Source organism: Eschrichtius robustus, chromosome 19, assembly GCF_028021215.1.
Source record: "Eschrichtius robustus isolate mEscRob2 chromosome 19, mEscRob2.pri, whole genome shotgun sequence".
Classification (NCBI taxonomy): domain Eukaryota; kingdom Metazoa; phylum Chordata; class Mammalia; order Artiodactyla; family Eschrichtiidae; genus Eschrichtius; species Eschrichtius robustus.
Genome location: NC_090842.1, coordinates 50413821 through 50426649, shown reverse-complemented (window position 1 = coordinate 50426649; position 12829 = coordinate 50413821). Strand labels below are relative to the sequence as shown.

Sequence of the window (12829 nt, the reverse complement as noted above, 5' to 3'; positions counted from 1 at the left end):
TATTATTTTCTAGCTCTATTATAAATATTATTTTCTAGCTCTATCATTTGTATGTTGACTTGTATTTTGCCAGACAAATGTCTTATATTTATATAGGGTTAGATATAACTCCCTTTACTTTTTTAATAAAACATAAATAAGAATATTTTATTTATTTACTTTAGGAAAAAATAAATAAGATATAATAAATAAATACGAATGAGTTTCCACTCTTATTTATTATTTAGGAAGGTGATATTAACCCCTGGATTGTGTGAACAATCTTCTGATTTTCTGGTAAAATTCCTTTCTTATTTCAGCCTTTTATCTAGTTGAAATTTATTTTTTGCCTATGGTTATGGGATAAAAGTCTTTTAAAATCTTTTCATATGGATAACCAGTTTTGCCAGTATTATTGATTAAATGGTCCATTTTCCCACACTGAATAAAACACTATCTTTGTCAAGTATAAATTTCATATAGATGGGGATCAAATTCTGGATTTTTAATTAATTTCCATGAATCTATTTGTTTATTCATATATCAATATTATGTTGATTTTTATTGTAATGGCTTTTGAGAAGATTCTGGTAAGTCATAAAGTAAGTATCCACTCACTTTTCCCCCCCACATTTTGGGAGCAAGTTTTAGGCATATTCTTCTATGAGAATTCAAGGATTATATTAGCCTTTTGGAATTCTACTTGGAATTGCATTAAATTTATAAATTAATTTTAGAAGTATTGATATATCCATCTATCTATCATCTATCTATCTATCTATCATCTATCTATCTATATCTATCTTCCCATCCAAGAGCCTGGTACAACTTTCTCGACATTTGGCTTCATTTTACTCTTTTTATTACAATTTAAAATTTGTGTCATATGTGTCTTGTGGCTTTCCTGTTAAATATATTCTTTAGTGTTTTGTCTTTTTTGTTGTATTGTAAATGGAATAATTTTTACCTAATTCTAAGTGCTTAGTGCTAAGTAAAGTAGCTATTGATTTTTACATATTTAGCTTATATATAGTTAACTTACAATTGTCTCATCACTTCTAGTGGGTTTTTTCTTCTCACTTGTTGAAATATTGTGAGTTGTCTAGGTATACAATCGGCAAAAAGATAAATTTGTGTGTATATTCCAATGTTTGTAGCCATTATTTTAACGTTTTGTTTTGCATTTTCTAGAAGTGCCCTATCCAGTATGGTAGCCATGGCCACATCTGGTTATTAGAATTTAAATTAACAAAGCTAAAATTCAGTACCTCAGCCACACTAGCCACTTTTCAATTGCTCAATAGTCACATATGACAGTGGCTATCATATTGGATAGCACAGAATAGAGAATATTTCCAATACTGCAGAAATTTCTATTATACAGCACCATGCTAGGGCAAGAGAAATGTATAATAATAATATTTATAGTGGTGACTTCTGTATAATTCTTTTTTAAATAAATTTATTTATTTTATTTTATTTATTTTTGGCTGCGTTGGGTCTTTGTTGCTGCACACGGGCTTTCTCTAGTAGTAGAGAGTGAGGGCTGCTCTTTGTTGCAGTTCGCGAGCTTCTCATTGTGGTGGCTTCTCTTGTTGCGGAGCACGGGCTCTAGACGCGCGGGCTTCAGTAATTGTGGCTCACGGGCTTTAGAGCGCAGGCTCAGTAGTTGTGGCACACAGGCTTAGTTGCTCCGCAGCATGTGGGATCTTCCCGGACCAGGGATTGAACCTGTGTCCCCTGCACTGGCAGGCGGAATCTTAACCACTGCCCCACCAGGGAAGTCCCACTTCTGTATAATTCTTGATTTTAATTGAAATGTTTTACTATTTTTCTACTTAAAGTCATTCAGTAGTAGTCAAGGAAGTGACTTAGATTAATGATGGGATTTTATATGAAAAAAAGATCTAATATCAACTAACATTGGTAGACATGAGGAAAAAGGATACCCTCATAGTTGCTGGTGAAGATGTGAAGTGTTACAATCTTTTGGGAAGGCAGTCTGGCAACATTTAAAAATATACATGCTATTCAACCCTGTGATTATCCTCTTGTAAAATGACCCCTTAGAACTGAAAGGACTAATACATAAGGACAGACAAGTGTACAAGGGTGTTACAGTGTTGTTTGCACTGGTAATAAATTGAAAACAGAGCAAATCTTGCAACCAGAATGGCTGAAGAAAGTGAGGTATGGCTTCACCACGGCATAGCATGCAGCCATTGACAAGAAAGAATTGGAGCTATCTTCAGTGACTTTGAGAAATTGCTACGAGGTATTGTTGAGTAAGAAAAATAAAATGCAGAAAAGTGTGTAAGATACACCATTTTTGTATATCAAACAATGAAAAATGCTCCAAAGAGTAGATGCATATGAAGAGATATAAACATGTAAATAGGATTATAGAGAATCCTTTGTATAAGTATATATAGAATTATATGTGTATGGAGAACCTTGTAGGTTGTTAACATGGGTTACCTGGCAGAGCAGACATGGGGTGTGGTGTTGTAAGAGTATGAATGAAGGGAGGGCATAAGTAATATTATTATTTATGGAAAGAATATATGCATATATGTGTATGGGTAAAGAAAATCTATAAATGAAGAGATGATTCCAAGGGTTAATAATGGTCATTTCAAGGTTATGTGACTTCAGATGACTCCTACTTTTTTTCGTGATTTTATATATTGTTGAATTCTATACAGAGAACAAGTAAGGCAAGTTAGAAAAAACAGAACTCTTTTATTATGGAACCCTCCCCCCAAACGCTTAGTGCAATGCTTGGCACATCACTATGTGCAGAGAAAACAAAACAAACAAACAAACAAACAAAGAAACCTCAAAGGTTGAAAAGATTTGTGTTTTTGACAGCATTCTTGATGATGAAATTGGTCTGTGTTCCAAAGTTAGGTAAATATTTACTTTATTTCCTGACATTAAAAAATTAAATATATTACATTATTTAATCTGGTTAATTTCAGTAAAGATTTAAAAAAAATTAAACCCATCTTTTTCCGTCTTAGATGCATAAAAATCTCTTCATTTAATGTATGTATATATTTTTAAAATATATTAATTTTTGAAAATTAAGTAAATAGAATTTAACATTATTTTTGAATTACATCCTCTCTTCTGAGAAGTTCTTGTAAAGTTTCCTTCTCCTTTCTTTGAAACATGCCTATTGCCCGCAACAAAATAAACGCACACATACACACGCACACATACCCACACACACATACACAATCCAGATTGAAAATTATTAGTCAAAGATGTGGAGTAAAAGCAATTTCTGCTCATTATTGTCTTTTTCTTAACTTTCTCTGGCATTATCAGTAATTTATTTTTCCAGATAAATTTTAAAATCATTTTGTCAAGTTTCATATCTCCCCCTCCTCCCGCAAATCCGTTAGGATTTTGTTTAAGACTGTACATTACATTTCGGATTTTGTTTACATTTACATTTAGGATACATTTGTTTACATTTACATTTAGGATACTACATTTACATTTAGGATACTACATTTACATTTAGGATAAAATTACATTTAGGATTTTGTTTAGTCCAGTACATTAATTTGGAAAGAATTAGCATCTTTAAAATGTTCTGTCGTCTTATCCAGAAACACAAGGGTTACATTTTTCCTTTAAAAAATCTTATAAGTTTTCTTTACATATTTCTTTTAAGACTCTTCTTTAAAATTCAGCGTTTTTATTTTTGTTTTTGACAGGAAAGTAGGATTTATTGGTGGACATGAGTAAGGAGGGGACGGTACCAAAGCTCTCAGGAGTGCAGGGCCCGCCATGTGTCCAGAGGGCCACGGCTAGGGATGTATTTGACCCCACAGTCATCCGGGATGAGCCGCTTTTCTGCCACCATGTTTTCAAATTCATCCACATTAAACTTAGTAAATCCCCACTTCTTGGAGATGTAGATCTTCTGGTAGCCAGGGAACTTGAACTTGGCCCTGCCTAGGGCCTCAATCATATGCTCCTTGTTCTGCAACTTGGTGTAGATGGACACTATGACTTGGCCAATGTGGACCCTGACCACTGTGCCCTGGGGCTTTCCAAAGGCACCTCGTATACCTGTCTGGAGCCTAGATTGGGGACAGCATGCCAGTCATGAATGTCCACTGGAAAGGGCTATGTGCAAGGTCCCTTAGGGCAACCTGTACAGGCAACAGGCTGCATGCGCTACCGAGGAAGCTGCTGTTTGCAGCCTTTGTACACTGATTCCCCAGGGGGAAAGAGTACCTTCGGCTTAAGTGGCTGCAAAGAAAATTCATGTTTATTGAGTGTACTTTACATACAGCAAAATTCATCTTTTTAGGTGAACAATTCTGCAGCTTTTGACAAATGTATTTAGTTGTGTAACCACCAGTGCAATCAAGATAAAGAATATTTATATCACTGCATAAAATGTCCCCATTTCCTTCTAGTCAACCCCTCTCCTTACTCTTATCCCTTTTATTTTTCCCCTAGAATGTCATACAGATGGAATCCTACAGTGTGTTTGCTAATGACCTCTTGATTATCCCTGTAGTTTGGGTGAAGCTAAGCCCATCTCCCTGGCTCACAGGTGGGGGTTCAAGGATGCCAGGTGGGCCAGTGAGACTCAAACCCAGGACTTCTGTTGTAACTAGTGCAGAAGCTGATCTCCCTTTCTGCGGGCCTACTGAGGTCCTGGAAGACAAGCTTAGAGTTGCTGAAGGCCATCTTGCAAGGATGTGGGAAGAGGGTGCTCATGAACAAAGCCAAGAGTCAGAGAAAGATCCAGCCAGGCCTAAAGATGCAGCCCTGAATTTATCAGTTACCTGAGCAAATACAATAACTTGCCAAGCTTTGTTTTTCTATGCCAGTCGGGGTAAGTTTTCTGTGATAGAAAGAGTCCTAATGAGGTTCCACATGCAAGTTTTTTTTTTTTGAAACCTACTATGAGCAAAGGCATAGAACATGAATTACCTGCATCAGTCTCAAAGCAGGTACACCAGAACAGGACTCTGATGAAGCGTAAATGCAGATAAATTAAGAAGTTTTAAAATATACATATATTTTAGTCTGAACATTCTGAATGAGTCTATACAGTTCCAATTCACCAGATAAATTCCTAGACCCAGCTTCTTCATCTGACCCATTGCTTCTATTCTCAGTGGACACAGACTTTAATTTTCTCTAAGGAGCAAAAAGAAGTGGAGGGGACATTGCTATTTTGAGTAAGTCCCCAAGACCAGGTCATAATTTACACAAGTGGATCTTTTATTCTGCCTTTTACAAATCAGCTTCTATAAAATTTTGGTGGTATAGTGTCTCTTCATATACATATGGGTAATGAAGAAGTAAAACTGTCTTTATTTGAAGATGACACAATTTTCTAGATAGAAAGGTCTAAGGAATCTACAAAGAAGCCACTAGAGATAATAACTGAGTTTAACAAGGTCCAAGATACAATATGAATACACAAAATATCAACTGTATCTTTTATATTAGCAACAAATAATTGGTGAGGTGAAATTTTAAAATACCATCTATAGTTGTATTAATAATACCAAATATACATAAAGATAAATTTATAAAGATATGTGCAAGACCAATAAAGAGAAAAACTACAAAACATTGCTGAGAAAAATTAAAGAAGACCTAATAAAAAAGAGAGATATACCATCTTCATGGACTCATTATTGTTAAGATGTCAGTTCTCCCCTAACTGAGCTATAGATTCAATACAATCCCAGTTAAAATCTTAGCATGCTTTTTTAATAAATAGAAACAGACAAGGTGATTCTAAGGTAGTTCTTTACCTTGTAAAAGCAAAAGGAATAGAATAGCCAAAACTGTTTTATGAAGAACAAGTGTGGAAGTCTCACAACATCTGATTTCAAGGCTTAATATAAAGCATCAGTAATCATAACAGTGTAATTGGCATAGGAATAGCCATATAGATTAATGAAACAGAATAATGTAGCCAGGTATAGGCCCATCCCTGCATGGTCAATTGATTCTTGACAAAGGGACAAAGATGATTTATGGGAAAAGGATAGTCTCTCAACCAATGGTGATGAAACAATTGGATATCCATATGGAAAAAATCACGACCCTTAAATTAACTTGAAATGGATTGTATTATATTCATAATAAACATACAAAAGTTCATTTTTTAACCTAATAATAAAAACCACTTTAAAAATCAAGAATATAAACATCCAGGGAAAATTTCAAGAAGACAGCTGAACAAAGAGATTGAATGTCTAAATTCTCTTTAAATTAGATTAGGGTTCAATGTAATCCCAATCACAATGTGGAAAGGATTTTTTTCAGGAGGGGGATAAGAAACAAAATGTTTCTAAAGTAACATTAAATACCTGGAAGAAATTAGACAGGCAAGCAACAGTTAAAAAATTAAAACCAAAGAATAATTGGAGGAAGGGGAACTAGTTCTGCCAAATAAAATGTATTATAACATAAGAATCTTTAAATTGATTTGATACTGGAACAAAAATAAATATACAAATCTAAGAAGCAGACTAGAGAGATCTAAATCAGTTTTGTTAGATGATCTTAATATTTGAGGACTATTCCCCAAATGATGCTGGGGTAGATGGAAACCTACACAGGGGAAGTAAGCAGATTTTATTCTTGCATCATGTACCAGTTAAGTAAAAGGGTTGAAAAGTTAAATATTAAATAAAAATCAAACTATAGCAAACTAGAGGAAAACATCAGTATATATTGAAATAATCTCTTGGCTGAGAGATGACAACACTATGGAAGAAATCATAGTGGGTCAGTGGATGTGGCTATATTGGAATTTAAACATTTTACTTATAAGTGAAGTCACAGAGCGGACTCATAACTGGGAAAATATTTTCTGCAAATATAATAAACCAAGTGCTTTTACCCTACCTACAAATAGAATTCATATACATAAATTTATTTTGTATTTATTTTAAAAAATTTATTGAAGTATAGTTGATTTGCAATGTTGTGTTAGTTTCTGCTGTACAGCAAAGTGATTCAGTTTTACATATGTATACATTCTTTTTCATTATTTTCCATTATGATTTATCACAGGATATTGAATATAGTTCCCTGTGCTATAGAGTAGGACCTTGTTGTTTATCCATTCTATATGTAATAGTTCGCATCTGCTAACCCCAAACTCCCAATCCACGTATAAATAAATTAAAAAAATTAAGATACCCAAAAGAAAAGCATGCATAGGCCACATAGAGAAAGTTGAATCATAAGAGAGTAAAGATAAATGACAAATGAGCATATGAAAGTATCAATCTCACGAGTAAATTTTAGGGATAATATTAAAAACAATAAATATGATACCATCTTTAGCCATCAAATGTACAGATCTTTCAGAAGTGTGATTCCCAGCACCAGCAAGGGCATACGACAGAACCTGGACTTGGGGGAAGAGTAAATTGTTACATCTATTAAGAAGGCAGTTTAACAATATTCATCAACAGTTTTTAGAATGTTCATATTTTTGATTTAGTAAATTTACTTTTAAAAATAAAATTCTTAATTTTAAAATGTACTAAATTGCCTCATAAAAATAACATAAAATATGGACAGAGGTTCCCACATTATTCATAATATCAGAGAGAGAGACAGAGAGAGAGAACTGAATTCCAACAATATATAGGGAATGGTTAATCAATACCTTCACATTCACACTCTGGCATATTACACAGACATTCCAAATGTTTACAAAGTGGGTTGAAAGATATGGGAAATTGTACGAAATGATAAACCAATTGAGAAAAATATTTACAACACTTGGTTAATATACATAATATGCAAAGTGTATCCACAAATTAAAAAAAAAAAAAAAAAAAGACAAGTTAAAGACAAGACCCAATTAAAAACATGTCAAAGGCTATCAATAGGCAATTCACAGGTAAGGAAATCCCAGTGGTCCCTAAGCTGATGAGAACATATTCAACCTCAGGGAATTGGGAAGTAAAAATTAAAGTAAAATTGAAATACTGTGTGTTACCCACCAGGCTGACAAGAATGTACAAGTGATAACATTAAGTGCTGGCAAAGCTGCAAGGATCTAGGCAGCCCATATATTGCTAGTGGGAATGTGACTTGCTTCATTCAGCCTTTTGGGAAAGTAATCTTAGAGTAGCTATTAAAATTAAAATATGCATATCCTTTGACCCAGCAATTCCATTTTATAGCTCTATTGTATGGAAATAAAAGCATTATTTTTCAAGGAAGGGGGGAGAAGACATCTTCTGAATGTCCATTAATAGAGGAATGATTCGATATGCATTGTGTGTGTCAGAACTATGGAATACGATGTGGTTATGAGAGACAGATGGATCTGTTTTCCCAAAGGGATTCACTGAGAAGAAAACAAGTTATAGAAAAACAAAAAAATATTATATAGGTAGGAGAGTAAAACCCTATTTTTATTAAATCTTTCATTTTCTTTTTAATTTTTCGTGTCCTTTTTTCCCCTTTCATCTTTTAACTCAGTTCCTCCTTCCCTCCCTCCATTCCTTCCTTCCTTCCTCTTCCTCCTTCTCCTCCTCTCTCTCTCATCTACCTGTCTTCTTTCTTACCTTTCTTCTTTCCTCCCTTCCTCTCTCTCTCCCTCTCTCTCTCTAATACTTCTTTATCTCTCCAATGTCCATTATGTTTTATGGACAAAAATGCAGTATGGAAGGAATAGCACATGCTGTTAGCATTGGTTATTTTCTGAGGATGGAGTGGAGGGAAGGAGACAGGTTGTTAATTGTCTTTTTGTGTCTTTGTTTTTCATCACTGGTTACATAGAACACAGGGTGACTTTATAATTTTGGGAAAAAGATTTTAAAAAAGCGATTCTATGACATGATTATGCTCTGAACTCTGTTTTTGTTTTCTCTTGGTTTGTTTGTTTGAGATAAAGGTAAAAAAAGATAAAAAATAAAATCTCCAAAAGGTTAAGAGTTTACTCTGATGAACAGAGGTATGTGGATGAGTTTTGCTCCTTTATAATGTGCTTTCCAAACATAACTAAAAAGCATTAATTACAACATTTAAAAAAGCGTATTTATGAAGTCAGGTTGCTCATCCTCTTTCATTCAAGCGAGATGTGGATTTTGCTTTTTCCGAGGTGTCTCCACCCGCCACACCCGGTTCCCCAAGCAGTTGGGAGAGGACATTGCTGCCCCCCGTTTCTGGGACCCGAGGACCCACCCGCAGGGGAAACAGGGGTGGCCCGCCCTCACAGTGGAGCCCAGACTGAGGCCTGCTCCTGAGAGCATGCCGGCGTCCTCATCCTGCATCCGCGGGCCCTGTGCACCATCACCAGTCCTCCTCTCAGCCCAGGAGGTGGCCCTGCAGGATTTGGCCATGGAAAGAAGAGGGAGCCCATTCCAGAGGCAGGAAAGCAGTGAGTCAGGTTGGGGGGGATGTTAAAGGAAGAGCCGCGTGGAGGAACCGTTGGCGCCGAGTGTGCGTTTGGGCCGGAGCCTGTCCTGCAGGGGCTGAGTGGGGCCAGAAACTTCTGGAGAGATCTCACTTTGGGGACCTTCTATTCTCGGCATAGATGAGTAACTCTTCCAACCCGGGCAATAAAGTGGGGAAGTAGACAGTAAATAAGCAACAGGCAAAATTAAAACCAGTAATGAGGCGCATGAATATTGTGGTGTGACAATGCTGGAGACACATTTGCCTGGGAGCACCGCATGTTCTGGGAGAACATAATGGCAATGTGGTTGGCGTCCTCATTTTCCTCCCCTGAGTTTCCGCTTAGTGGCCCCGGAGGCTGGCACCTGTGCCCAGATGCTTTTAAAACCTTGGCAGGGAGAGGCAGGCCCATAACAGAGGGAGGCCAGAGCTCCAGTGCCTTCTCAGTGGGTGGGGGAGGGTGGCGTGAGGGCCGGGGACATGGCCCCCTCCACCACTCTTGCCCCCCTGGGCCAGGGAGCAGAGGCAAAGTCGACCAGAAGGTTGCCTGTGGCAACAGCGTCACCCTGTATCCTTCACGGGGACAATTGTCCTGAAAGTTCACCCCAGGGGAACACATGTGGGACGTCTCATGAGTCTGTGATGAAGAAAGGGCCGGAGTTCGTTTGAATCTGCTGCACCTCTCTAGGGAGCTGCTCCCCATTTGGATCAGGGCTTTCACCCAGAACTGCTTCTTCCATGGGCCTCTAGAAATGCCCTTTGGGTGCGAATGTCCTGAGACCTAGATGGAACGAGAGGTTGAGCTGTAAAGGGAGGAGGACAAGCCTTAGCCAAAGGGGGCTGGTTAGGATGACAAAATGTCTAGAGGTTCTGACTGTCAGGAGGCAGTTTTAGGGGAGGGTGTCCTCAGAGCCCATCCACCCCATGCCGGTGCTGGGGAGTCAGGGAGCAAGGGTTCGATGGACGTGTGGCGTGTACCACAGGATCCCAAACCTCCCACGCTATATTACTAAGAAAGGGGTGAGGCCAAGACACCACTGCAGAGTACTTGGAGGTGGGTAGAGGGGTTTATTAAAGCAAAGATGACTGCATCCTCAGATCGGCTTCTCCCTCCACTGGGTGGCCAAAGAACCTGGCTGAGGTGGGGGGCTCTGGGGCTGGCATTTTGTGGCTTTCCTCCTGTGGGCGGGGGCACTGTCATGCCTGTCCACTGCTTCTGAAGTGACAACAAAATATACTTTTCTGCTGGAAATTTTCAGCTAGATCGCTCTAAAACTGGGTCATGGGTTTGAGCCTGATCAACTTGTAGAAATCGTATACAGCTGGTCGTATTTCTTCAATGTATGTATATTTATGAATTAAAATATACATGTATGGTGAAAGAGAAATAAGTTACATCGTGCAATGCATTCATAATTGACATATGTACTCATAATCTGTCTTCTCCATATACACATATGAAGGTGCACTGTACTTTAAGTAGTTTTCGGGGACAGTTTTAACTCAGCATGATTCTGACTGTGTGCTGAGTCTGGACCTTTATGCGTGATGGAATTCCACTGTAGCTAGGAAGCTCTGAAACTCCTCTGAGCCACTGTTTCCATCATAAGAATGGGAAAAGCAAAGCCCAGAGAGGGGAAGGTATTTGTGCAAGATCAGGGGACAGGGACCAGGGTGAATTCTGTGGGTGCACCTTCCATCCATCCATCACCATCTTCCATGCCTCGCTGCCTCCCCAACTCTCCATGCAACTCTGCCCAGCTGAGGACCATACTGTTGCCTCCACTCGCGGCCCTGATTCACACAGCCCAGAGCTGAGCACCTGCTCCGTAAACAGTCCATTCCTCTGCCCCAGCCACGTTTCCTAGGCCTTCAGAGGCCGCATTCCAGAAGCTAACTTTTGACAGCGTGTGTGTGTGTGGTTATGTGTGTGTGCGCACGTGCACGTGCACCTATGCTTGCAAATGACCTAGATGTGCTGGCATGGGCCCATCCCCTGCAGGGCCGGGGGCATGAGCTGCTCTGTGGATGCCCCAAGTACAGTGGCCCACAGAGAGGCACTCTGCACATACCTCAGGCGACATCCTGTGGATCTGGGCCATGGGAGAGAATATTTGGCCTGTTGGCTGGAAACTGAGCTGATAATTGACATCAAGAGGGAATTGGCTCTTTTAAGACAAATGCTTCCAGATGCCAGGATCACTGGGTCCATGTTACTACCCAGATGGATCTGGGTGGGAGCCAGAAAAGGAACAGCATTTGATAAATTCAGAAAGGTAGTTAATCATCAAGTAGCTAGCCTGGGCAGATTCCTGCAAGGTCGGGCTTACTTAAGGATGCCCTAGTAGTGCAAGGAGTATGCCAGGACCTCAGAGAATCAGGGAACTCCACTATCTTTCCAGTGACAGTCAGTCCAAGCTTGGGGTGCTGTGATGTATGTTTGTTGCTGCCAGCAGGAACCTGCTCCCAGATAGGGCCCAGCCATGTGGGGTTTGGAAAGCCTCTGACTGAATCAGGTTTTCTGTGGAGATTACAATTGACGACCTGTTTCCTGGTCGCTGGGAAGCCTTCATGGGCAGGGACTGTTGACACATAGGTTTCCAGATCCAGCTGGAACCAGTCGAGGTAAATGAAAAGCAAGGAAATTCAGTAGAATTGAACCTCTGGGAACCTCAAAGGGGCCTTCTGTTTAGCATGTGATTTGGGGCATTTACATATTTTAAGGATTCAGGCAGATGATCTCACATTCGAGGGTGCCATTCTCACACCACCGTGTTAGGAGGGCAATAAACCCATGCTGTTGTTTTTAGGCCGGTCACAGTTGATTACATGTGCTCTGAAGGGAACGCCCCAAAATATTCTTGAGTGATAAGTCATCCAGGGGGTCCTCGTTTTTCACCTGGATGACCACAGTAGCCTCTTGAAAGGTTTCCCTGCTTCATTCTTGCCCACACAGTAGCCAGAGTGGTGTTTAAACATGGAAGTCAGGTCATATCAGGGCCCTTACTTAAACGCTCTAATGCCTTTCCATTGAAATTAAAATAAAATCCAAATTCCTTATTTCCTACAAGGCCTATGTGAAGTGGCCCTGCCTAGGGTTCTCGTCTCATCTATCCCCCTCTGCAGCCATACTTCCTGTTCCTCGAAATTGGCCTGCCTCAGCACATTTGCACTTGCCCCTCTCTGTGCCTGAAAAGATCTTCCTGGGTTTAACCATTGTTATCACCTTCTTGCAGCCAGCCTTCAGCTCAACTTTCACCTCTTCAAAGAAGTTAATTAAACAAAGCACCATCCTAGTTGTTTTCTTTCCCATTGCCTTGTTTTATTTTCCTCAAAGCATTGGTCACTTTCTGACATTATCATGATGATGCTCTAACTTGTTTACTGTGTGACTTCTCCTCCTAGAATATAGGCTCCGCAAGAGCAAGACTTTGTT

At 39.1% G+C, this 12829-nt stretch overlaps 1 non-coding gene across 1 annotated transcript; it reads right to left on the bottom strand.

Annotated features, from left to right (window-relative positions):
* Positions 1-4120: 4120 nt before the first annotated feature.
* LOC137754031 (small nucleolar RNA SNORA70) lies at positions 4121-4254 on the bottom strand. The gene has a single exon (XR_011071710.1). It is a non-coding gene; the product is annotated as a small nucleolar RNA SNORA70 (small nucleolar RNA).
* Between the last annotated feature and the right edge of the window lie 8575 nt (positions 4255-12829).